The following is a 22,968-nucleotide window of genomic DNA, read 5'->3' on the forward strand; positions in this document are numbered from 1 at the left end:
GCCGTAATCCCGACTATACCATACCCGTTTACATCTATTTGCGCAATTAATTCATCCACTTTATTGCGAATGCTCCACATTAAGGCACAAAGCCTTAAGGCTTGTCTTTTTAACATTACTTGTCCCCTTCCCACTAGTTTTTACTGTGGCCCTGTGTGATTCTGGCCCTTGATTTCTCTGCCTATCACTTTTCTTATTCCCCTTACTGTCTTTTGTTTTTGTCTTTGATCCCCACTCCTCTGACTCCTTGCAAAGGTTCCCATCCACCTGTCTATCTGAAACTGCACAGTAAATTGACTGATGATCCTTATGTGACCTGTCACAGTCTGGAATGTCCTAGAGGCAAAGAAATTGAGGGCAACAGCAGGGGTCAGCAACGTGTTCATACATGGACACTAGTGTCCGTGCTAAAAATTTTGTGACTGGTAATTTTAAATGACTTGCTCCAAGGCTGCATGATAGTCCAACATACAGCCCGCCAAAGGTTTCCATTCGGCCCACAGATGTAAACTGCCAGAATGTCAGGCACCTCGGCAGGAAGCTACAGTTTTGTCAGGACCCCATTCCCAGAAAACATGGCTGTGCCCAATGGAGAGGCAGTGTACACAGCCTGCCTCTATTATCCGCATTTATAGTGAGTGCACAGAGTGGGGTGTGGCGAGCGGGGAGCGAGAAAGACACACAGAAAGAGAGCAGGGAGAGAGAGACAGACAGACAGGGGAGCGGGGAGAGAGACACGAAGTGGGGGGGGGGATAGAGACATGCAGAGAGAGGGCAGAGACAGAGAGAGAGAGGAGTGAGAGACAGAGAGTGTGCGGGGACAGAGATAGAGAGAGCCCAGGGGAGAGAGAGAGGGGGGCTGAGAAAGAGAGATAGATGCAAAGAGGCGAGAGAAAGAGATCAGATCACTCCTGACAGATGGACATCTATCCGGAATATACTGCATTGCTACATCAAGTGTGTGGCAGAGATTGAGTACTTATGCAAGCAAAAACAATGCCAGGTATGCCACTAAATCAGTGTCCAAAACAGTGATGAGAAAGTAAGTCAAAAAATTAGTCTTCTTATTTAAAGTGTCTTCATAAATATGCACATTTGTTGTTTTGATTTGATTTGTTGTAAGATATATTTTTAAAGCCTTTATCTGTGAGAAGTGCACCCAACTCCAGCTCCTCACAGACCGCGTTATGGAACTGGAGCTGGATGAACTTCGGATCATTCAGGCGGCTGAGGGGGTGATAGAGAGCAGTTATAGGGAAGTAGTGACACCTAAGTTACAGGATAAACGTAGCTGGGTGACCGTCAGGGGAGGGAAAGGGAATAGGCGCACAGTGCAGGGATCCCCTGTGGCCGTTCCCCTCAATAATAAGTATACCGTTTTGGATACGGTTGGGGGGGACGACCGACCAGGGGAAAGCCACAGCGGCCAGGTCTCTGGCACTGAGCCTGGCTCTGTGGCTCAGAAGGGAAGGGGGGAGAATAGGAGAGCGATAGTGATAGGAGATTCGATGGTTAGGGGAACAGACAGGAGATTCTGTGGTGGCAAACGAGACTCCCGGATGGTATGTTGCCTCCCAGGTGCCAGGGTCAGGGATGTCTCGGATCGAGTCTACGGGATTCTTAAGGGGGAGGGGGAGCAGCCAGAAGTCGTGGTACACATCGGTACCAATAACATAGCTAGGAAAAGGGATGAGGACCTGAAAAGCGAATATAGGGAGTTAGGTTGGAAGCTAAAAGGTAGGACGAGCAGGACAGTAATCTCAGGATTGATACCGGTGCCACATGCTAGTGAGGCTAGAAACAAAGAGCGAGTGCAGCTGAACACGTGGCTACAGAGCTGGTGTAGGAGGGAGGGCTTCAGATATGTGGATCATTGGGATACCTTCTGGGGAAGGTGGGACCTGTACAAGAAGGACGGGTTGCATCTGAACTGGAGGGGCACCAATATCCTGGGCGGGAGGTTTGCTAGCGCTCTTCGGGAGGGTTTAAACTAGTTTGGCAGGGGGATGGGAACCGGAGCTACGAATCAGTGGATGGGGTAGCTGTTGAACAGGCAGATACAGAGTGCAGAGAGTCTGTGAGGAAGGTTAGACAGTTGACAGGGCAAAGTTGCAGCCAGTATGATGGGTTGAAGTGTGTCTATTTTAATGCAAGAAGTGTCAGGAATAAGGGTGATGAACTTAGAGCATGGATCAGTACTTGGAGCTACGATGTTGTGGCCATTACGGAGACTTGGATATCACAGGGGCAGGAATGGATGTTGGATGTTCTGGGGTTTAGATGTTTCAAAAGGAATAGGGAGAGAGGTAAAAGAGGTGGGGGAGTGGCATTGCTAATCAGGGATAGTATCACAGCTGCAGAAAGGGAGGTCGTCGAGGAGGGTTTGTCTACTGAGTTATTATGGATGGAAGTCAGAAACAGGAAAGGAGCAGTCACTTTATTGGGAGTTTTCTATAGACCCCCCAATAGCAACAGAGACACGGAGGAACAGATTGGGAGGCAGATTTTGGAAAGGTGCAGAAATAACAGGGTTGTTGTCATGAGTGACTTCAACTTCCCTAATATTGATTGGAACCTCCTTAGTGCAAATAGTTTGGATGGAGCAGTTTTTGTCAGGTGTGTCCAGGAAGGTTTCCTGACTCAATATGTGGATAGGCCGACTAGAGGGGAGGCTATGTTGGATTTGGTGCTTGGCAACGAACCAGGCCAGGTGGCAGATCTCTCGGTGGGAGAGCATTTCGGTGATAGTGATCACAACTCCCTGACCTTTACTATAGTCATGGAGAGGGACAGGAGCAGACGGGATGGGAAAATATTTAATTGGGGGAGGGGAAATTACAATGCTATTAGGCAGGAACTGGGGAGCATAAACTGGGAACAGATGTTCTCAGGGAAATGCACAACAGAAATGTGGAGGTTGTTTAGGGAGCACTTGCTGCAACTGCTGGATAGGTTTGTCCCGATGAGGCAAGGAAGGGATGGTAGGGTGAAGGAACCTTGGATGACAAGAGATGTGGAACAGCTAGTCAAGAGGAAGAAGGAAGCTTACTTAAGGTTGAGGAAGCAAGGATCAGACAGGGCTCTAGAGGGTTACAAGGTAGCCAGGAAAGAACTGAAGAATGGACTTAGGAGAGCTAGAAGGGGACATGAAAAAGTCTTGGCGGGTAGGATTAAGGAAAATCCCAAGGCGTTCTACACTTATGTGAGGAACAAGAGGATGGCCAGAGTGAGGGTAGGGACGATCAGGGAAGGTGGAGGGAACTTGTGCCTGGAGTCGGAGGAGGTAGGGGAGGTCCTAAATGAATACTTTGCTTCAGTATTCACTAGTGAGAGGGACCTGGTCATTTGTGAGGACAGCGTGAAACAGGTTGATATGCTCGAACAGGTTGATGTTAAGAGGGAGGATGTGCTGGAAATTTTGAAAGACACGAGGACAGATAAGTCCCCGGGGCCAGACCGGGTGTACCCAAGGATATTACGGGAAGCGAGGGAAGAGATTGCAGCACCTTTGGCGATGATCTTTGCGTCCTCACTGTCCACTGGAGTAGCACCAGATGATTGGAGGGTGGCAAATGTTATTCCCTTGTTCAAGAAAAGGAATAGGGATAACCCTGGGAATTATAGACCAGTCAGTCTTACTTCGGTAGTGGGCAAATTATTGGAGAGGATTCTGAGAGACAGGATTTATGATTATTTGGAAAAGCATAGTTTGATTAGAGACAGTCAGCATGGCTTTGTGAGGGGCAGGTCATGCCTCACAAGCCTTATTGAATTATTTGAAGATGTGACAAAACACGTTGATGAAGGAAGAGCAGTGGATGTGGTGTATATGGATTTTAGCAAAGCGTTTGATAAGGTTCCCCATGGTAGGCTCATTCAGAAAGTAAGGAGGCATGGGATCCAGGCAAAGTTGGCTGTCTGGATACAGAATTGGCTGGCCCATAGAAGACAGAGGGTGGTAGTAGATGGAAAGTATTCAGCCTGGAGCTCGGAGACCAGTGGTGTTCCGCAGGGATCTGTTCTGGGACCTCTGCTCTTTGTGATTTTTATAAATGACTTGGATGAGGAAGTGGAAGGCTGGATTAGCAAGTTTGCCGATGACACGAAGGTTGCTGGAGTTGTGGATAGTGTGGAAGGCTGTTGTCGGTTGCAACGGGACATTGACAGGATGCAGAGCTGGGTTGAGAAGTGGCAGATGGAGTTCAACCTGGAAAAGTGTGAAGTGATTCATTTTGGAAGATCGAATTTGAATGCAGAATACAGGCTTAAAGACAGGATTCTTGGTAGTGTGGAGGAACAGAGGGATCTTGGGGTCCATGTCCATAGATCGCTCAAAGTTGCCACCTAAGTTGATAGGGTTGTTAAGAAGGCGTATGGTGTGTTGGCTTTCATTAACAGGGGGATTGAGTTTAAGAGCCGAGAGGTTATGCTGCAGCTCTATAAAGCCCTGGTTAGACCACACTTGGAATATTGTGTTCAGTTCTGGTCGCCTCATTATATGAAGGATGTGGAAGCTTTAGAGAGGGTGCAGAGGAGATTTACCAGGATGCTGCCTGGACTGGAGGGCATGTCTTACGAAGAAAGATTGAGGGAGCTAGGGCTTTTCTCATTGGAGCGAAGAAGGATGAGAGGTGACTTGATAGAGGGGTACAAGATGATGAGAGGCATAGATAGAGTGGATAGCCAGAGACTTTTTCTCAGGGCGGAAAGGGCTATCACCAGGGGGCATAATTTTAAGGTGATTGGAGGAAGGTTTTGGGGAGATGTCAGAGGTAGGTTCTTTACACAGAGAGTGGTGGGTGCGTGGAATGCACTGCCAGCGGTGGTAGTAGATGCAGATACATTAGGGACATTTAAGCAATTCTTGGATAGGTACATGGATGATAGTAGTATGAAGGGTATGTAGGTAGTTTGATCCTAGAGTAGGTTAAAGGTTTGGCACAACATAGTGGGCCAAAGGGCCTGTACTGTGCTGTTCTATGTTCTATCTCTCCATAATTCTCTTACCAGGCCCTATGTTAGACAAAAATTGTAATGTTACCCCCCCCCCCCCCCACCCCTGGTTCGACAGGCCTGCTCCAAGGCTTTAACCTTGTGTTTTAAAAAACCCTAGCAGCTAGGTTATTTTAAAACACAAGTTTAAAGACTTGTGTTATGTAAACTAATTTTAAGATGGCAAAAGTCACTTAGGAGATGTCTCGATTTCTACACTCTGGCATGTATCACTTTCTCTTGGGCCTTGTTCAAAGTTGCTGACTTTTATTTCTACATAAATGTCACAATTCTGCTGCTCTCCATTTGGAATCACATCATTTCATAACTTGTATTGAGGGGAAAACAGGCAAGAAAATCCAAGGAATCTCAAGAAGTCAGCACTGTACGTTACTCATGAATACAAGAGTACAGTGTAATGGGGTTGAGTGATAATGGAAAAAAACAGGATGCTGCTGACCCATATACAATAGTTAGTAAATACAATGTAATGGATAGCTTTAATAAAGCTTAATCTATGATGAACTGTGTACGGTTCCTTAACAAAATCCATGCTATATTTGCAGTTTTAAAAACTGTCAGGTAAGACATAGTAAAAGATTGTTTCAATGACCATGTTAGAAACAGTCATTAACTTTTTTTTTGCTGCGAATTGGGTTAAAGGGCAAGTTTTACAAGTATGTCAACGATCAGTCACTGCGATGTGTATCATTTACGATTTAATTTGAGAGCAGATAACCTGAGTGGCCAATGTCATTTGAAAGTTGTCTGTATCACATTATGTAAAAGTGCACCTTTGCTAACAGGCAAGAGATTTGGCTTGGACATAAATTGGTTAGTCTGGAGTACAATCTTACAGATAGTGACTAAACATTTTGTAACTGAATAATACATGCAGTAACAACTGCTCAACATTTTTTCAGAAAAGCTTTTTGTTAATCATCTTGTCAGAGCTGAATCGCAATTGAGAGTGATAGTCTGAGATATAGACATAAGTGAATTTAAGACAAATGCTTTATTGGAGGAACGGAAGGGTGCTCTTTATTTGTAATTGTGTTTATCTAATTTTGTCACTAGCTTTGGTGAGCAAATGTCAACTTGTCCATGAGAGATTCTGTTGTTTCTGTGATTTAGCATCCAGGTCCTAGATTACAAGGAGGTGGAGAAGTTGCACAAATATTGACCATCGCGGGTTATATTGTCTTGTAACAACAGCAGTATCAGAGATGGTCCATCTTCTTATTGCTACTTTTTCTACTGCTTCACCTCAGTAACCACAACAACAAACTTCTCCTTGAGTTTCATGGTTTATTGGATGAATTTGCACTTCTGACACAGTGTGAGTCCACAGAGGTCATCCAATAAGGTCTACCTACTACCCCGTGACATGGTGCAGCTAGCTCTATTCTGTCAACAAAAGTAATTTGCATTGGCATTGCATACTGTTTTGCTTGCAAGCTAGCTAATACAGTTGTGCTGCTCTCCATTGATGTTTATATGCTTAGCTACGTTGTTTATAGGGAGAAATATGTTTTAAATCCGACTGCGTTTTGATGGCATTAGATTGGCTATATACTTTATATACAGGTTAATTGCTCCCATGTCCATGGCTGAGTCAATAATTTTGTCAAATGTCTGTCATGAAACATGTTGGTGCCTATCCCTGAGCTACAGACCGTAATATCTGCAACAGATGACAAAGTTCTATACCACCTTCCCTGGATTCACTTCTCCTCACTTAATTTGAGATAGGACAATCTATAGCGGAAGGCCCATATGATGTAAAGCCCAGTCCTATATTGTCCATCATCCTCTTCTGCCACCAACTACACATCTTTGCTTCTACCCCTTTTCTTCATCCTGCAGCTGCAATGGCAGCCAGATTTTCATCAACAATGAGGTGTAATCCCTGTACAGTATTAGTGCTGTAACTCCTAAAAGTCAGTTATCCTCAAGTTTTGCAAACAGCTATAGCAGCCACAATAGTCAAAACAGCCTACAAGCTTACTAATAGGTTAAAAAGACTATCCAGGGACTTAGCTCAGTGCAGCTAAAGATCCCTTTAAATATTGTTGATGCAACTTATTTGCTGAATTTTGCTGCCGAGAATTACTGGGAGAGGTGAAGAATCACAAATCTGGTGCTCCTGTAGTTCAGTTTGGGAAAACAAGTGAAGGACTGTTATGAAAACCCCACATGCCAAATGGGCAATATTAATTTCATCGATTAGAATTTTGCCTGAGACTTTTACTGGAAATTGTTACAAATAACTTTTTTTAAAAAGCTAGCAGCAAAGATGGCCAATTTGCACAAGAATCATCAACAGAGTAGACCAGAGACAAACATGGCTAACCCAACTTAACCAGAACAATAGGGTGCTCTCTGATTCAATTACCTGAGACAGCCTTATCAATGCGGTCGTTAAGAGCCATCAACACCCTTTGACTTTGAGAGAGCCAACCCCCCACCAAGTATGTCCAGATAGCCTGAGGGGAAAGCCTTGAATCTCAGAGAAAATTACAGAAGAAGCTCATTAAAACACAAAGAGGTGGTTATGTCATGCTTGTGCAACTCTGGGAGTCTGAGTTTTTGTGAGTCAGAAGACAGCAGACAGTAACTGGAAGCCATCAAGGGAACAGCTCTCTATCCCCCTCTCTCCAGTAAAGATCCAGAGAAGCCTTGGCTGAAACTTCTAAAGCCTCAAACCTACAGATCAGCACAGCCAGCAACTACGGAACAAAGATAAAACCTCCTCTTCTGCCTTCCAGAACCTGAGAAGCAAACCTACAACTGTACACGTGGCCCAGTGAGGACTTCAGGACTACAATTTCAACTAAGGACTCTGGGATTCAGATTCAGTATTTAAATTCCATTTATTTTATAGTCTACTCCAACCACACATCTCTGTTTCCTTCTGTAATCTATTTCTGTGTGCATGTGTCTCTCATGTGAATGTGACTGTGGATGTGTAGCATATTTTAGTAATTTTAACCGATTTACAGTTTTTAAAAATTTGTTCATAAACTTACATCTTTCCTGTTTAAACTCAAGAAAACCTGTCCGATTGGTTCATTTGCAATTATATTAGAGGAACAGGAGCAAGCGCTCACTGAGGTAGTAAGTTCAATCATTGTGATAAACAAGGATAAACCCTGTTGCGGTCAAACCAGAGAAGGGGCGAAAGGGGAGCTTAAGACCCCCTCTTCACCAGGTCGTAACAAGGACACTTATTTTGTTGACCTCGATTTTGCGGTTGGTGGAAAAGCTGTGGGCTTGCCGCTGAATGCACAAACTTATTTGTTCTTTGGCTGCAATGAGAACTTCCTCTTCTTGCTACAGCACAATCTAGCATTGAGAGAAACAGCGAGGTCATCCAGCATGGTACATTGCTGGCCAAGTCACGCCCCCTAGTGAGGTCACTATAGTTTAAAACAGTTATGACACTTTTAAAGCTGTTATTAACTTTTAAATACTTTTAACACTTTCATAAACTTTAAAACCTTACAAACTTTTAAATACTGAGACTGAGGGAGAGAGACTTAGAGGGAGGGAGACAGATAGAGACAGACAGACAAAAAGGAAGACAGAGAGAGAGAGGAGAGACACTGAGTCATATACAGAGAGGGAGAGAAACTGGGGCAGAGACCCTAGACACTCAGAGAAGGAGACAGAGAGAAACTGAGACACCGACACCAGACCTAGAGGGAGAAACACAATGAGGGAGTGGATTGAAACACTGACAGAGAGAGACAAATACATACACAGAGGGAGAGACAGCCTTAAACCACCAGACACACAGCGAGAAAAACCCTACACACACACTGACACAGAGAGAGACCCACAAGCAGAGACACTGAGATAGAGGGAGAAACTGAAATACAAGATCCAGAGGGAGAGACTGAAACACCAGACCCAGAGACAGAGTGGGAGACAAGTTAGAACCTACTTCCTCATACCGACCAGCCCCTCACAGCATCTTTAAACAAAATCTTGGCGTGACTTCAAGGCCAGGGTTAAATCTCCTTCCCTCTTCCCCACAGAGCCAGTACTCATCTTGGGGCATGTGTCTGTGCCACTGGGTTTGGAGAGTTGACAGGTACAGGAAAGTTCTTTATTACATAGGAACATAGGACTTGTTACGACCAGGTGAGGAGGGGGTCTCGGGCTCTCCCGTCACCCTTCCTCTTATTTGACTGCAACAGGGTTTATTCCTTTCTTTAACAGTGGTTGTGCTTACCATCTCAGTGAGTGTTTTACCTTTTTCCTTTAATGTGATCATGAAAGAACCAATTGGACAGGTTTTCTTGAGGTTAAATAAGAAAGAGGTAAGTTTATTATACTTAACATTCTAACCCAATTTAAAAATATCCTACACATTCACATGGGAATCAAGCACACACGAATAGATTATAGAAGGGAAAATAGATTTGGTTGTTGGATTAAAGTCCAGAATAAATGGAACTTAAATACAGTCTGTAAATTCAGTAGTCCTCGGCTGAACCTGTATTCTTGAAGTTCTTGGTTGGTCAAAGTGCACTTCTGCTGGCTTGCTTTGCTCAGAGTTTTCCTGAAGGTAGAACTGGTAGTTGATTCTCTTCCCCTGATTGCTGGCTGTAGCAGTCTGTAGGCTTGGAGGGTCCCCTAGTTGCAGACTGTTCTTTTCTTGATATTTTCTGGGGAGAGACAGGGGAGCCCAGAAGGCTGCTGTACACTCAGTAAATGCCTGTTTGTGTAAAAAAAACTTGTTTCTTCAAAGATGAACAGGCAGTCACATGGTTCTTTTCAATCCCCTTTGTTTCTAATGAGGTCCAAAGTCTAAAACCCAAAACTTCTCTTAGGTTGGGTAGGCAGTCTTTATCCCCTGGAGGGACGTCTCCATTAAGAATACCTCGAGATGGTTTGGAATGTCCCACTAACGAGGGTGATCTGGCTAATCCTAATCTACTCAGTTAGCCAAAGTATTGTTATGGCTGGCTTCTTGTTAAGACTTTTTGTCTCCAGTTCAATCTCCTGGTATTTCAAATGTAAATGGCAGTGGCCATCTTGGCTGCTAGATTTTTTTAAAGTTACTTGTAGGGTTTTTTCCATTAAAGGTCTAAGGTAAGTTTCCAACTGATGAAATTAATATTTCCCATTTGGCATAACAGGGTTTCCTGACAGACTTAGGAGCAGGAGTAGGCCATTTGGTCCTTCAAGCCTGCTCTGCCATTCCATAAGATCATGGCTGATCTGGTTGTGGTCTCAACTCCCCATAACCCTTGACTCCCTTGTCTATTAAAAATCTATCTAACTCAGCCTTTAAATTCAATGGCTCAGCCTTCACTACTTTCTGGAGAAGAGAATTCCACAGACTAACGACCGTCTGAGGGGAAAAAGATTCTTCTCGTCGCCTTCTTAAAAGGGATTACTCTTATTCTTAAACTGTGTCTCCTACTTCTAGTGTCCCCCACAAGATGAAACATCCTTCTGGTATCCACTCTATCAAGTCCCCTCAGGATCTTATATGTTTCAATAAGATCACCGCTCATTCTTCGAAACTCCAATGGATATAGGCCTTCATCCCTGGAATTAGTCAAAATATGAGTTAGTGTTGTTGAAAGCTTCTCTGACTCCTGGTTTTGCCTAAATATCCCATCTGCCGGGATCTGTCCCTCGGGTATCAACACCACCTGGCTCCTCAACCCCCCCACCGCCCCAATTGGCTCCTCTTCTCTCCAACCCACCCCCTGACTCCTCCTCCACTGCTCCTCTTCCCCACCCCATCCCAGCTCCTCTTCCTCTCACCCAGCTCTTCAGTACCACCGATGTCAGAAACAGCACTTGATATAAAACCAATGGGAGAGGGAGCGAAACTGCTTGGAATTAAATAGCCTATACCCAATGTACGGAAGGTCCTCATCAGGGAATTCCTCTTTGTTGACAATGCTGCATTAACATTCCACACAGAAGAGTGTCTGCAGAGACTCATCGACAGGATTGTGGCAGCCTGCAACGAATTTGGCCTAACTATCAGCCTCAAAAAAACGAACATCATGGGACAGGACGTCAGAAATGCTCCATCCATCAATATCGGCGATCATGCTCTGGAAGTGGTTCAAGAGTTCACCTAACTAGGCACAACTATCACCAGTAACCTGTCTCTCAACGCAGAAATCAACAAGCGCATGGGAAAGGCGTCCACTGCTATGTCCAGACTTGCCAAGAGGGTGTGGGAAAATGGCGCACTGACACGGAACATGAAAGTCCGAGTGTATCAAGCCTGTGTCCTCAGTGCCTTGCTCTATGGCAGCGAGGCCTGGACAACGTACGTCAGCCAAGAGCGACGTCTCAATTCATTCCATTTTCACTGCCTCCGGAGAATCCTTGGCATCAGGTGGCAGGACCGTATCTCCAACGCAGAAGTCCTCGAGGCAGCCTACATCCCCAGCATATACACCCTACTGAGCCAGCGGCGCTTGAGATGGCTTGGCCATGTGAGCCGCATGGAAGATGGCAGGTTCCCCAAAGACGCATTGTACAGTGAGCTCGTCACTGGTATCAGACCCACCGGCCACCCATGTCTCCGCTTTAGAGACGTCTGCAAACGCGACATGAAGTCCTGTGACATTGACCACTAGTCGTGGGAATCAGTTGAAAGTGATCACCAGAGCTGGCGGGCAGCCATAAAGGCGGGGCTAAAGAGTGGCAAGTCGAAGAGACTTAGCTGTTGGCAGGAAAAAAGACAGAAGCGCAAAGAGAGAGCCAACTGTTTAACAGCCCCAACAACCAATTTTATCTGCAGCGCCTGTGGAAGAGTCTGTCACGCTAGAATTGGCCTTTATAGCCACTCCAGGCGCTGCTTCACAAACCACTGAGCAGCTCTAGGCGCTTACCCATTGTGTCTCGAGACAAGGAGGCCAAAGAAAGAAGCATGTTCATTTTAGGTCTGAGAAACAGGTGCGATTATATTAAATTTCTCTCCCATATTTTAACCATCATTGTGTAAACCTTTTTTCTAATTTCCTCATTAATTATTTTTGTGATCATATTAAATATGTACCCTTATGCTACTGACTCGCTGACCCGTGCAAAATATCACTTGTTATCTTATAATGATTCAGAATTCATAACGTTCTCAGCTCTAGTCGGAAAATACCTCTAACTTATTAAGAATTTTGATAATCGTAACCCTTCATCTCTGATAATGGTAACATCCTAATGAATTTATATTTTGATCTGGAGTTTCCATTCAGTTGCGCTGGTTTTTCCGTCACGATTGCCCCAATATCGACGTAACTTGTGCAAAAGATTGTGGAACTTTAAGCATAAATTGCATTCAGCATAACTCGAGTTTCTGCAGCTCTTTTGCGTTAGATTTAAAATTATCACACTAGAAGTGGTCCAAACCCACAAAATTGGCTACACCCCCAAACTCAATTAATACTTTTTTAATAATATTTTTTAAAAGTCATTTTCAGGAATTTAAAATCGGGTTACTTGCAAATGGTGGATTGACACTTTACTTTAAAATGCTTAAGTTTTTGTAATAAATCCACTTTCAGGTGTAAAAATGAAAGTTAACCAAGTTACCAGTTATAAATATATGAAGGAATGTTTTTTAAATCAAAAATAAAAAAAATTATGGGTTAAAGGTTGCCTGACTGCGCTGGTTCATGGTAGATTTTGCATTCAGCAATATGCAATTGAGTTTGAGTAGAAACCCAACAAAAAAAATCTGCGAACGCCCTCAAATTTCAGTGCAATTTGTGCCAGAAGTGGAAACTATACCCCTGTATGTTCAGCATTGTTTCTAACTTCTTCCTAAAATGGAGGGCCCAAAACTGTGCACAATATGAATTGGAGTGGGAGACAGTCACTGAACCTTACTTTCAATACAGTGAGCATAAAAGGGATGCTATGTCATACTGAGAGCTCAATACTACAGAATACCTAGAGAAGTATAGAAAGTGCAGGGATGAAATTCAAAAAAAATTGGGAAAGCAAGCAGAGGGCATAAAAAATATTGGCAAGTAAATCATGGAAAACCCAGACCTGCTGAGTATTTCCAGCATTTCTTGTTTTTATTTCAGATTTCCAGCATCTGCAGTATTTTGCTTTTATTATTATTACAGAAAACCCAAAGATGTTTCATATATACTTAAAGAGCAAGAGAATAACTAATCAACAAGTAGGACCAATTAGAGACCAAAAGGGTAATGTGTGTGGACGCGGAAGGCGTAAACATGGTTCTTGATAAATACTTTGTGTCTGTCTTCACAAAATAGGGGGACAATACATACATTGTAATTACGGAGGAGGAGTGTGAAATATTAAATAGGATAAACATAGCAAGAGAGGAAATATTCAAACTTTAGTGCTTTTGAAAGTGAATAAATTGCCAGGCCCACTTAAAATTTATCCCAGGCTGCTAAGTAAAGCAAGGAAGGAAATAGCAGAGGCCCTGATCATCATTTTCCAATCCTCTCTGGCTATGGCAGCAGTACTGGAGTACTGCTAATGTTGTACCATTGTTTAAAAAAAGGAAGGGATAGACTGAGCAATCACAGGCCAGTCAGCCTAACCTTGGTGGTGGGCAAATTATCGGAAAAAATTCTGAGGGACAGTATAAATCGTCATTTAGAAAGGCATAGATTAATCAAGGACAGTCAGCATGCATTTGCTAAGGGAAGGTCAGGTCTGACTAACTTGATTGAATTTTTTGAGGAAGTAACAAGAAGGGTCAATGAATGTACCACATTTGATGTAGTCGATTAGGACTTTAGCAAGGCTTTGGACAAGGGGCCACATGGCAGACTGGTCAGAAAAGTTAGAGTCCTTGGGATCCAAGGGCAAGTGGCACATTGGATCCAAACGTGGCTCAGTGGCAGGAAGCAAAAGGTAATGGTCGACAGGCGTTTTTGTGACTGGAAAGCTGTTTCCAGTGGGGTTTTGCAGGGCTCAGTAGTAGGTCCCTTGGTTTTTGTGGTATATATCAATAATTTAGATTTAAATGAAGAGGACATGATTAAGATGATACAAAAATTGGGTGTGAAGTTGATAGTGAAAATGAAAGCTGCAGACTGCAGGAAGATGTCAATGGACTGGTCAGGAGGGCAGAAAAGCGTCAAATGTTCAGGTGGATAGAAAAGTGTCAAATGGAATTCAGTCCGGAGAATTGTGAGGTAATGCATTGGGAGGCCAAACAATAAATGATAGGATACTGAGAAGCATAAAGGAACAAAGGGACCTTGCAGTGTATCTCCATGGGTCCCTGAAGGTAGCAGGACTGGTAGACTAGGTGGTTAAGAAGGCTTATGGAATACTTTCCTATATTAGTCAAGGCATAGAATATATGAGCCAGGGACGTTATGCTAGAACCGTATCAAGTACAAGTTAAGCCACAGAAATGCATACAGTTCTGATCACATTACAGGAAGGACATGATCGTACTAAAGAGAATACAGAGGAGATTTATGAGGAGATTTTTAGGAATGGAGAATTTTAGCTACATGGAAAGATTGAATAGACTGAGGTTGTTTTCCTTTGAACAGAAGAGCCTGAGGGGAGATTTAATTGAGGTGTGTAAAACTACAAGGGGCCTACGTAGAGTGGATAGGAAGGACCTATTTGCCATAGTGGGGAGATAAATAACCAGGGGCATAGATTAAAAGTAATTGTTAGAAGGATTAGAGGACAGTTGAGGAGAATTTTTTCACCCAGATGGTGAAGGTCTAGAAGCCACTGCCTGAAAGGGTGGTAGAAGCAGAAACCCTCATCGAATTAAAAATAACTTGATATGCACTTGAAGTTGTAACCCACAGGGTAGGGACTAACAGGTGGAAAGTGGGATTAGGCTCTTTTACAGCTGGTACAGACACAATAGGCTGAATGTTTCTATATAGGGAGAAGGAGTCTGAATTTCCTCAGTTGCCCTTCTTCGCCAGCCTGCTGGTGGCTTCCTGGTTCTTGAAGTTATTCACACAACAGCTGCTGCTGCGAAAGCATGAGCTCATATACTCAAGTACGGGGTGGGGGCGCAACCTTTATAATATAAATGCAATGAACGTATGCAGATATCTTGTGATCAAATCTCTAGGAATATGTGCAACCAGAATTGGCAAATCTAGCAGGGTGGGTAAAGGCTGGCGTGGAGCATAAACGCCGGCATAGACTGGATGGGCCGCATAGCCTGTTTCTGTGCAGCTGATGGTATGTAAATGGCAGGTTTCTGGTGCAGGCTGGAACTGGACGTGAGTCCAACTCTAGAGGAAACTGTGACCGCCATCAACCAGATGAAGAGCAACAAAGCCCCCAAAGTCGATGGAATTCCACCCAAAGCCTTGAAGCATGGTGGCCCTGCCCTATACATCAAGCTCCATGAGTTTTTCATGGCCTGCCGGGAACAGCGCAGGATTCCACAGGCTTTTCGTGATGCCGTTATCATCACCTTGTACAAAAACAAAGCAGAAAAATCAGACTGCTCCAACCACTGTGGGATCACCCTCCTTTCTATTGCTGGGAAGATCCTGGCTAGAATACTTCTGAACAGGCTTGTGCCTACCATTGCAGAAGAAAACCTTCCAGAGAGCCAATGTGGTTTTGGAGAAAACAGAGGCACCATAGAATCGGGGCTGAATTTTCTGAGTGCGCCGCAGTTCTGGTGGCGTGCATCCCGCGCGGATACGCCGTCCCTGAGCCCCCGCGATAATATGCGCAGGAGCTCATTTAAATAGAGGGGGCGGAGGGGCCGCCCCCGATGATGTAGGGGGGCAGCCGCCGCATCCCCGGCAACGGCATCCGGTGCCTCCACGCAGGCGCCAGCCATTTTTAAAGGGCTTTAAGCCCTTACAATTAATTTTAGTGTTTAAAGGTACATCAGCAGTAATTTTTATTAAATGTAAAATTAAGTGATGGAGGCCCTTCCCCAAACTCCCCAATTGGCTTTTTCAAATATCCGAACATCCCCCTCCGCCCACAACCTTCAATCTTTTGCCCTTCAACCCCTTCCCACCATCCCCACATCCAATCAAAATTGTTTTCCCCACTCCTCCACCCTGAAAATTTTATTCCTCCCCCCTCCCCACCAGGTTCTCACCTCGAAACTCTGCACTAGAGAGAGTACAGAGGAGATTTACGAGGATGTTGCCAGGACTGGAAAAATGCAGCTATGAGAAAAGATTGGATAGGCTGGGGTTGTTCTCCTTGGAACAGAGAAGGCTGAGGGAAGATATGATTGAAATGTACAAAATTTTGAGGGACCTGGATAGAATGGAGGTGAAGGGTCTATTCACCTTAGCAGAGAAGTCAGCGACAAAGGGGCATAGATTCAAAGTGATTGGTAGAAAAATTGGAGGGGAGTTGAAGAAAAACCTTTTTACCCAGAGGGTGGTGATGGTCTGGAACTCACTGCCTGAAAGGGTAACTGAGGCAGAGACCCTCAACTCATTCAAAAGGAGTCTGGATATGCACCTCAAGTGCCGTAAGCTGCAGGGCTACAGACCAAATGCTGGAAGGTGGGCTTAGAATAGGTGGATCTTTTTTTGGCTGGCACAGACACGATGGGCCAAGTGGCCTCTTTCTGTGCCTTAAACTTTCTACGATTATATGATTTCTATGAAGGCCGAATGGAGGTTACCGCCGCCTGCAGGTAAGTTTATTTAAATATCGTTAGGGTTCATTTTAATATGGAGCTGAAGGGCCCACCACTAGGGGGGCCGCATCGAGGTCCCCCCACCGTCGGGAATATGCGGTGGGCCCGTCTCGACATCGCTGGCCGAGGCGGGCCTCTCCCCACAGAATTTTACCGGCCCCCATGCCACGACTCGTGGCATCAAGGCACTGTTAAAATTCAGCCCATGGTATTTGCACTCAGACTATTATAAGAAATGTGTCCTGAGCAAAACAAAGGCCTGTATGTTACTTTTGTAGACCTCACCAAGGCATTCGACACTGTGAGCAGAGATGGACTTTGGAAAATCCTTGTAAAACGTGGATGCCCACCCAGATTCCTGGCCATGGTGAAGCAGTTTCATGAAAATCAGTACGGACAAGTCAAGCAAAACAGCAACCTCTCGAGTCCCTTCTGAACCTCCAATGGCATGACGCAGGGATGTGCGCTGGCCCTGACCTTATTCACCATCTTTTTCAGCATGATGCTGCAGCAGGCAACAGAAGACCTTAAGGAGGGAGTTTACGCAAGCTTCTGGATTGATGGAGGCCTTTTCAACTTCAGGCGTCTTCAGGCTCACACAGAGACACAAGAGAAGCTCATCCGTGAACTTCTTTTCGCCGATGACTGTGCTCTCCTGACTCACAGTCAGTCAGACCCGCAACGTATATCAACATATTTTTCCAAGGCGGAACAACTCTTCGGATTAAAAATTAGTTTAAAGAAAATTGAAGTCCTGCATCAGCCTGCACCCCAAGAAGAATATAGATCACCAAGCATTGACATCGAGGGAACAGAGCTGAATGCCATCAAGCAATTTACTTATTTGGGTAGCATCATCTCATTTGATGCCACCTTAGACAAGGAAGTGGACAATAGGCTCTCAAAAGCAAACAGCACATTCGGCAGACTCTATAAACGAGTGTGGAGCAACCAGAGCCTCAGAGCACAAACCAAAGTGTACAAAGCCGTAGTCCTCACCACTCTTCTGTGTGGCACTGAGTCATGAGTCCTATACCACCATCATGTACGCCTTCCAGAGCGCTTCCAACAGCACTGCCTCCGCAGCATCCTCAAGATCCACTGGCAGGACCGCATCACAAACATTGAAGTCCTGGAAACAGACAACTTCACCAGCATCAAGGCCATCCTCCTGCAAAGCCAACTGCGTTGGGCGGGTCACGTTGCCTGGATGGATGACAGTTGCCTGCCCAAGATCGTGTTGTATGGAGAGCTGACCACTGGTAAGAGGAACAGAGGGGCCCCATGCAAACATTTCAAGGACTGCCTGAAGAAGTCCCTCACTGTGCCACATGGATCATTGTCAGTGGGAAGCGCAGGCCATAGATCGTGATGCCTGAAGATGCTATATCAGGAGGACTAGACACCTTTGAGACTGAGTCAAGAACCAGCATGAAAGAGAAAAGGAGGATAGATCCAATTGCCCCAAGCAGCGACTACACCTTTACTTGTACCCGCTGTGGGAGAATCTGCCGGTCACGGATAGGCCTGACTAGCCACCAGTGGGCCTGCAACCGATAAGTACAACCTTCCTAAAATCTTCGTCTGCGTGAAGAAATGCCAAGATGGATGGTGCAGGCTGTTCCAGCAGCTGAGCTCAGGTTAAGCATGTCAACAAAGTTAAAAAAACTGAAGCCCATCACTACCAATTCATGACACCAACAACATAAGAAGCAGGAGTAGGCTATTCAGTCCCTGAAGCCTGCCCCGCCATTCAATAAGATCATGGCTGCTCTGTCCCAGTCCTCAACTTCTCTTTCAGGCCTGCTCTGCCTAACCCTCGACTCCCCGAGATGTCAAAAATCGATCTACCTCCTCCTTAAATACATTTAGTGGCCGTGCCTCCACAACTCTCTGAGGCAGAGAATTCCAGAGATTCACCATCATCTGAGAGAAGAAATTCCTTCGCATCTCAGTTTTAAATGTGTGCCCCCTTATTCTGTAATTATGTCCCCTAGTTCGAGATTCCCCCACTAGTGGAAACATCTCAACATCTACCCTGTCAAGCCCCCTTAAAATCTTATATGTTTCTATAAGATCACCTCTCATTCTTCTAAACTCCAATGAATAAAGGCCTAACCTGTTTAGCCATTCTTGATAAGACAGCCCCTTCATCCCAGGAATCAGCCTAGTGAACCGTTTCTGAACTGCCTCCAATACTAGTATATCCTTCTTTAAGTACGGGGACCAAAATTGTATGCAGTACTCCAGGTGTGGTCTCACCAACACCCTGTACAGTTGTAACAGGAGGACTTCCCTATTTTTAAACTCTAATCCCCAGCAATAAAGGCCAAAATTCCATTTGCCTTCTGAATTACTTGCTGTACCTGCATGCTAACCTTTTGTGTTTCATGCACAAGAACACCCAGATCCCTCTGTACTGCAGTATTTTAGATTAGATTTGATTAGAGATACAGCACTGAAACAGGCCCTTCGGCCCACCGAGTCTGTGCCGACCATCAACCACCCATTTATACTAATCCTACACTAATCCCATATTCCTACCAAACATCCCCATCTGTCCCTATATTTCCCTACCACCTACCCATACTAGTGACAATTTATAATGGCCAATTTACCTACCAACCTGCAAGTCTTTTGGCTTGTGGGAGGAAACCGGAGCACCCGGAGAAAACCCACGCAGACACAGGGAGAACTTGCAAACTCCACACAGGCAGTGCCCAGAATCGAACCTGGGTCCCTGGAGCTGTGAGGCTGCAGTGCTAACCACTGCACCACTGTGCCGCCCCTTTATTGTAGTCTTTCTCCATCTAAATAATAATCTGCCTTTTTATTCTTCCTACCAAAGTGGATGACCTCACACTTTCCCACATTGAACACCATTTGCCAAGTTTTTGCCCACTCACTTAACCTATCTATATCCCTTTGCAGATTCTTTGTGTCCTCATCACAACATGCCTTCCCACCTATTTTTGTATCATCAGCAAATTTGGATACACTACACTCTGTCCCTTCGTCTAAGTCATGAATGTAGATAGTAAATAGCTGAGGCCCTAGGACCGATCCTTGTGGCACCCCACTAGTTACGGCTTTCCAACCTGAAAAAGATCTATTGATCCCGACTCTCTGCCTTCTGTGTGTTAGCCAATCCTCAATCCATGCCAATACCCTGAGCTCCTATTTTGTGCAATAACCTTTTATGTGGCACCTTATCAAACGCCTTCTGAAAATCCAAATACACATCTACTGGTTCACTTTTATCCACTCTGCTTGTTATATCCTCAAAGAACTCTAACAAATTTGTCAAACATGATTTCCCTTTCATAAAACCATGTTGACTCTGTTTGATTGTATTATGTTTTTCTAAATGTCCTGTTATTTCTTCCTTAATAATCGACTCAAGCATTTTCCCAATGACTGATGTTAAGCTAACTGGTCTATAGTTTCCTGCTTTCTGCCTCCCTCCTTTCTTGAATAGGGGTGTCACATTAGCAGTTTTCCAATCCGCTGGTACCCTACCGGAATCCAGTGAGTTTTGGTATATTATGACCAATGCCTCCACTATCTCTGCAGCCACTTCTTTTAAAACCCTGGGGTGCAGGCCATCAGGTCCTGGCGACTTGTCTGCCATCAGTCCCATCAGTTTGTCCAGCACCTTTTCCCTCATGATAGAGATTGTTACAAGTTCCTCCCTCCCATTTACACCTTGTTCATCTAATATTGTTGGGATGTTTATAGTGTCCTCCACTGGGAAGACTGATGCAAAATATTGTTTTAAATTATCTGCCATTTCCCTGTTCCCTGTTATTAATTCCCCATTCTCATCCTCTAAGGGCCCTACACTTACTTTAGCTACTCTCTTCCTTTTAATATACCCATAGAAACTCTATTATTATTGTCATAGAAACTCTTAGTTTGTTTTTATATTTCTTGCCAATTTACTCTCATAATCAATTTTATCCCTCTTTTTTAGTCATCTGCTGCTGGTTTCTAAAAACTTTCCAATCCTCTGGCCTACCACTCGTTTTCGCCACATTGTACGCCTTTGCTTTTGATTTGATACTCTCCTTAACTTCCTTTGTTATTCACGGGCGGTTCATCGTTCTCTTCGAGTCCTTCCTTCTGACTGGAATAAATGTTTGCAGAGTGTTATGAAATATCTGCTTAAAAGTCTGCCACTGCTCATTCACTGACTTCCCCTGTAGTCTATTTTCCCAGCCCGCTTTAGACAACTCTTTCTTCATACCTCTGTAATTGCCCTTGTTTAAGTTGACACTGGTTTGAGATCGGAGTTGCTCACCCTCAAACTGAATTTGAAATTCTACCATGTTATGATCGCTTCCCCCTAAAGGATCCTTAACTATGAGATCTCTTATTAATCCTACCTCATTACACAATACCAAATCTAAAACAGCCTGTTCCCTGGTAGGTTCTGCAACATATTGCTCTAAGTAACAATCCCTGAGGCACTCTACAAATTCGTCTTCCATGCTACCCTTGCCAATTTGATTTGTCCAGTCTACATGCAGATTAAAATCACCCAGGATAATTGCAGTGCCCTTCTTACACGCCTCCATTATTTCCTGATTTATATCTTGTCCTACAGAGAGGCAACTCTTCGGGGGCCTATAGACCACTCCCACCCGTGATTTTTTTCCCTTGCTATTCCTTATTTCCACCCAAACTGATTCTACATCACGATTTATTACACCTATCATTACTCACAACTGCACTGATCCCTTCCTTTAATAGCAAAGCTACCCCACCTCCTTTTCCTTTCTGCCTATTCTTCCGGAACGTTGAATACCCTTGAACATTTAGATTCCAGTCCTGGTCATCCTGCAACCACGTCTCAGTCATAGCTATCAAATCATATTCATTTATTTCTATCTGTGCCGTCAGCTTATCTATCTTGTTACAAATGCTACGTCCATTCAGATAAAGAGCCTGAAGCTTTGATTTTTTACCATTTTACCTACTCTGGTTCTAATTTCTGCTGTACTCTTGTGCTTGTATTCTCTGCCCCTTCCTGTCACTCTCTGATTAATGTATGTTCCATCACTACCCTGCACCTCTGCTCTCTTGTTACTATTCGACTTTTTAAACTTCCCTTCAATTGAACCCTCCCCCCCACTATTTAGTTTAAAGCCTTATCTACAACCCTAGTTATACGATTCGCCAGGACACTGGTCCCAGCATGGTTCAAGTGAAGCCCATCCCAACGGAACAGCTCTCTCTTTCCCCAGTACTGGTGCCGGTGTCCCATGAATCGGAACCCATTTCTCCCATACCAATCTTTGAGCCACACATTTACCTCTCTAGTCTTATTTACCCTATGCCAATTAGCACGTGGTTCAGGTAGTAATCCGGAGATTATTACCTTTGTGGTTCTGCTTTTTAATTTGCCCCGAGCTGCTCATAGTCCCTCAGCAGAACCTCTTTCCTAGTCCTACCTATCTCGTTGGTACCTATGTGGACCACAACAACTAGATCTTTCCCCTCCCACTCCAAGTTCCTCTCCAGCCCAGAAGAGATGTCCTTAACCTTGGCACCAGATTGGCAACACAGCCTTTGGGATAAAAACAAGAAATGCTGGAACCACTCTGGCAGCATCTGTGAAAAGAGAAGCAGAGTCAACGTTTCGGGTCAGTGACCCTTCTTCGGAACACAGCCTTTGGGACTCTCTATCTTTGCTGTCGAGAACAGTATCTGTTCCCTAACTATGATATCCCCTACCACAACTGCATTTCTCCTTTCTCCCCCTACTTGAATGACGCTCTGAACCACGGTGCTGTACAACAATAAATTACCACGACAAAGGCCGTAAGAAGCACAGATACCAAAACAGCGCTGCCTATCGCCACCGGTGAGCACAGCAGGTGAATGGTCGGCGGATATCTATCAAAATTAGTTCTGTTAAAAGGAGGAGCGTTTCTTGATGACACAGGAGCAGCTTACCGTTGAATTGAAAGAGACCTTAAAGCGCTGCAATGCAGCCGTCGCCTTAGCAACGGGCGGTTTACGGTGAAGCGGCCTTGAGCGAACAGTCTGACGTATTGCGAATGCGTATGACGTAGTTGCAAATACGTGTGACGTTGATGCAACGGCGCGGGGTGAATCGCAGCGCGCTGGACGGGTTTGAATTAGCGGCTTTCACGTTCGAGGGAGTTCGAGCGTCGGATCCGGTCGGTTAGAAAAGGAAGAGAGAGGAGGGTAGAGCTCGAGCGTGCGATCTGAAGGCGCGGCCGGTAAGTGAGTTTTTTTATTGTTATGTTGTCGCCCCGTTTACTAGTTTCGTTACTGAGATTTTGAGGGGAAGAAATATTTTCTTGGACTAAGCTGGGTGA

The 22,968-nt window shown here is 44.6% G+C and overlaps 1 protein-coding gene across 2 annotated transcripts in view; it reads left to right on the forward strand.

The window, feature by feature from the left end:
- Nucleotides 1-22,722: 22,722 nt before the first annotated feature.
- Nucleotides 22,723-22,968, forward strand: part of LOC137378197 (microtubule-associated protein RP/EB family member 1-like) — a 71,755-nt gene continuing 71,509 nt past the window's right edge. Inside the window, exon 1 of one of the 2 annotated variants that reach the window (XM_068048376.1) lies at nucleotides 22,723-22,873. The gene's annotated coding sequence lies outside the window, so the exon portion shown is untranslated. The remainder of the gene's footprint in view (nucleotides 22,874-22,968) is intronic. The other variant, XM_068048375.1, reaches the window with a different exon arrangement.

Source organism: Heterodontus francisci, chromosome 16, assembly GCF_036365525.1.
Source record: "Heterodontus francisci isolate sHetFra1 chromosome 16, sHetFra1.hap1, whole genome shotgun sequence".
NCBI lineage: Eukaryota > Metazoa > Chordata > Chondrichthyes > Heterodontiformes > Heterodontidae > Heterodontus > Heterodontus francisci.